This window comes from Sycon ciliatum, chromosome 6, assembly GCF_964019385.1.
Source record: "Sycon ciliatum chromosome 6, ocSycCili1.1, whole genome shotgun sequence".
Classification (NCBI taxonomy): Eukaryota; Metazoa; Porifera; class Calcarea; order Leucosolenida; family Sycettidae; genus Sycon; species Sycon ciliatum.
Genome location: NC_088648.1, coordinates 34,479,731 through 34,484,675, shown reverse-complemented (window position 1 = coordinate 34,484,675; position 4,945 = coordinate 34,479,731).

The window sequence follows — 4,945 nt, the reverse complement described above, 5'->3', positions numbered from 1 at the left end:
AAACCAAATGATTGTATACTGAAGACTTGTTATTACGAGACGGACGCACACAATCTCGACTCACGCGCACACCCTCACACTCACTCTCACCCTCACTCAGCTCACCTTCTCCCTCACTGTCCGAATCAGAACCTGCTCCGTCATCCACAGCGGTTTGACTCTCCTCCTCACTTGCATCGTCCTGCGTCTCACCTTCACCACCCACGCCAACCGTGAATGCCGTTGCCTTCATGTCAGTCGTCGTCCTTTCCGATTGTTTCCTTTGTATATTTACCGTGAATTCATAGGTCCGGTTGTAATCTGCTGTAGATCTCCGTGGTCTGTCATTCTCAGCTGGATTCAACAGAAAGGCCAACAACCATGGCTGCAACAACAACACCAGCTTCACATCCAACAACAACACCAGTTACACATCCAACAACAACAACAACTAATCCACAAAACAAAGCAGCCAGAGCGCTGAGTAGAACATGCGCTAGGTCAGGTGTACACTACAACTCTACTGACAGGCGCGGCCAAGCAACACGTGATCTGGCCAGTATTGGGACATTCGCCTACTACATGACATCACAGATTTGGGCAGAACCCCGCCGCTTTTGTCGCAAGGCGCTAGTCTGTGCATGTGGTGAGAGTAATCATGATTAGCTCTCCAGCTAGCAGTCCAGCTGCCGAGCTGCTGAGTCAGTGCTGACCTGCTGAGCTGGTGCATGCAGCGAATGCGAAGATCAAGGTCGACCCAGCTCAGTACAGCCAATACAGCCGGGGTAGGGACGGCGGGGGGGGGGGGACCGGCCAATGCTGCTTCGTGTACTCTTGACTAGTCCTGTGTCACTCTATGACTAGTGTGAGTGTTGCCTTGGTTGACGTACATGACTGTATCTTGTATACATCATCATGTAGTGCGTCACGCTGGCATGATTCGTGCCACAATCGTGTGCTTCTCAACTCTCTCTCTCTCTCTCTCTCTCTCTCTCTCCTCTCTCTCTCTCTCTCTCTTTCTCTCTCTCTCTCTCTCTTTCTCTCTTTCTCTCTCTCTCTCTCTCTCTCTCTCTCTCTCTCTCTCTCTCTCTCTCTCTCTCTCTCTCTCTCTCTCTCTCTCTCTCTCTCTCTCTCTCTCTCTCTCTCTCTCTATCTCTCTCTCTCTCTCTCGCTCTCTCTCTCGCTCTCGCTCTCTCTCGCTCTCTCTCGCTCTCTCTCTCTCTCTCGCTCTCTCTCTGTGTTTTTGGTGCGCAAATACATCTCTGGCGTTGATTGCGTTCTTGCTTAGACTTCTGCCGCACCTTTGTTCTCGTACTCACCAAATTATACTTATGTTGTGCAAACACTCCTTCTAGTCTGTCTCATTTTTCTCCGACATGTTTTGATGCATAGTGATTATGACGCTCATCATTCGCTCCCTTGTCACTGGACAGTTCTGTCCGTTTGGTTTTAGCAAATGCAAATAAAGGAACCAACAATAACAACAACTTCTATAGAGACCATGCTTAAGCAGTCAACGGAATTCCGCCGCCTTGCAGTTGATTTTCCCCATTTCTCTCCTCATCAATCCCTACTTGTCTTCGTACATACATCTAGATCTGCTGTTCTTTCATATGCCCCCCTCTAAGCGGTCAACTCGTGGAACTACAACAAACAATATGTCAATTTGCTTGTATAAATCCATGGTAGGGTACAATTCCTTTTCCTCCAGAGCATCCCTTATGTGAAATGCCCTCCCTGCTCACTTGAAAGGAAGTGAGGACATTAGATCATTTTCTACAGAACTTTTGCACGCTCTAAATGACCACAAATTGACTATATCCCTATATCCCCACCTTTATGAAAATGTATTTCACCAATAAAATAAGGCTTGGAATTTTTTAATGGTTCATGAATCCGCCCAGTCCACATTCCTTCTTCGTTTCTCTCAGTTTTCCTTTCCTTTCAGTTGCATCTTCCTCTCTGCTCTGTTTTATTTTCTCTTTTCGTTCGTCCCTCTTGATATTTGTACTTTGTACTGTTGAGGTAACGAACTGAAATAATAAAAACAAACAAACAAACAATCAAATGAACCCCTCGATAGGCACATTGCCTTTGGGTCATTTCATATTAATACTTTGAAGTGATAATAATAATAGTCACTCAGCGCTCCTAGAACCACTTAGTGTAGCTCTAGTGTCTAGCCGGTGCAACTGTCATAATTATACAATGACGTCATGTACATAGTGCAATGATGTACTTGTCGAAATGTCTTGTGCTTGAGAATTTCGCCTATAACAGCACTGGAGGCACAATACACTCGTTTCTCGCCAGGGTGATGTGCTGGTTGTCTGAATGTCTCGTGCTTTATTCTTTCTTGTAGATCCCTCAAGCTCTTGTGTCTGGTCGGTTGAACTGTCATAATTATACAATGACGTAGTGTACATAGTGCAATGACGTAGTGTACATAGTGCAATGACGTAGTGTACATAGTGCAATGACGTAGTGTACATAGTGCAATGATGTACTTGTCGAAATGTTGTTACAGTAACAGGAGCACAGCTGGGAAGGACGTTGGCGTAGGTTCATGCATGTCGATGACGATATTGAATTATTTGTTCTAATAATGATATTGGCAAGACCATTGGAAAATACTGTCAAACCACGATTCCAGGACGCAAAGCAACATTCCACACAACTTGTGTGCCTCAAAGATTCGAAGATCAATAAAAGGAGAAACAAAAAAAGAAGAATAAAAAGAGCGTTACTTACGAAGAGCCTTGTTGAACACGGAAAGTGTCTCAGCAAGTCGAGTACAATAGAAAAGGGAGAGCCAAAATCGATATGCCATAAACACAGGTGAGTTGGGAAACAAGGATGAACGAGAAGCAGGCAATCATACTTGATTCCGAGCAGGACTATCACCGTGGAACCAGTCATTCTTTTCCAAGTGTTTGGGTATACTACCTCTAAGTCCTCAGACAAGCGAACCTTTGCGCGTTTTTGTGTTTTTGTGTTGGTACCGCAACTTACTTCAGGAGGCTGCGAGGTACGCCCTATTTGTAGCACGATTCAACAGGGTTTCAGGGAGCCTACCGACGAGATGGTGAGTGGCACCTGTCTCAGAGGTAGGTTTGTACCAACACAATGGTGCGCGCTTCCATTTTGAGAAGGAGATTCGTCATGCTTTCATAATGTCAATGCAAGCCAAGGAGTCTCTCTCTCTCCACATGATCACGCAGCCAGCACACAGTCCTGACGTCTAAGAAAACTACCGGTCTTCTTTAGAAAGCCTCCAGAGAGATGCGTCTCTGATGGCTAAGGAAATTCGCCAGGAATAGTTACCGGCATTTTTGGGACTGTTGGCGAGAAAACTCAGGAAAAGGGTTGGGAGTGCAGGTGTGTGTGGAGGTGTTCCACAGTTCTTACCACAACATCCTGGAGAGTGGTGGCGGAAATGACTGCCCTCGACATCGTGACTCGAGAACAGCACACAGGCGCGACATCGAGATTTCCAGAGCGATCACAGCAGAGGCACTTGGGCTGTAACTGAATCCGCTCCCCTTTAGAACGGGGTTATTCCCAACACAAGTTCGGCCAATCCGCTCGACTAATCTAGTCGCATTTTCGTCTCACTACAGGAACAACTCGTCTCCACAAGAAGCTGTGATCTCTGAATCAGACGAGAATGATTCAGAATAACTGGTGTCTCTAATGATCACGTTCTTCTGGAGCAATACAAAGTTAGTTGTATTTTGGTGAGTAATGCAATATTTTCGAATGTATTGGAAGTGTGAGTTATTTTGAGTAATTTGAAGTAAAACTGGACTGTGCAATTTGTGGGGATGCTCAGCTGGAGACGTTTTTGAAGCACGAAATCATAATATTCGATGAGCTTCGAAGGTTCGTCTTTGGGCCTTTCACTTTCATGCTTTTCTTTCTTGCGGCATTAAACGTTTGATTTTTCGAAGCCTTTCAGGTCGTTCTTGAGTCCGTTCGAGGTTTCACAGGTAAAGGGAAAGGTGGTGATCCTTTGATTCAGATAAAATAGACTCGCTGATATCAAAAAGCTCATGATACCTGATTGTTCGTCTTGAAAGCCCTCAGAGTCACTACACATTCAGTACCTACCGATCCATCTTCCACACAAACACAAACCAAGCTCACTTCGAAGTGCTTTCGTTTCTTCCCGAACCATTTCCAGAGGTGTTTGGATCCCGAAATAACGTGTTCATTTTCTTGCTTCATTCTGATTTTCAATCGCGTTCTGTCAGGACGTGCGTGAGCGTCCATACAGGGAATGTTTTGATTCAGAAGCTGGTCTCTAACACTCATGCGGTTTAGATGGTCGCAACCGACCCGGGCTCTACCAACTGTGGATGGTTGTAGTAAGGTCACTGTTTCCGAACACGATGTCCTCCACCTTGTTACATGCGGTCAACCAACAACAACAGGCTTATCCCAGCGGGGAAAAAGAAGAAGATGAAAACACGTGAAGGCACAAAGCACGACACTGTGACCCGTAAAGATGTAAATCTCCTCACAACCCTCGTCTTGCGTGATCATGGTCACGTGATGGCTGAGATAGGAAAACAGACAGACCAACACGGGTCACGCTGAGACGTGCACAAAACTGCGATAATAATTGTTGCTGTAGCTCCAGTTCGGGGATCAAACCCATTTCAAACCTATTCATCGCCGACGTTGCAACCACTAATATATATTATTTGTTATGCTATAATAGGGTACCCTGTAAGAAGGCCTTAGGCCTGTGGGGATTGCCCTATCAAAAATTTGATAATAATAATAATAATAATAATGTAGTAGGAATGTAGTACTGTAGTGAAGGGGTTCCCGCAAGTGTGAATTTATACATTTCCCGAAACGTTCTTCCTCTTTTCAATTCCCTCAGTTAGTGAATATTCGCAAACCTTCTGTATATTTTCGAATGTTGCCTGACGATTACGGAAGCATGAAACACTGACTA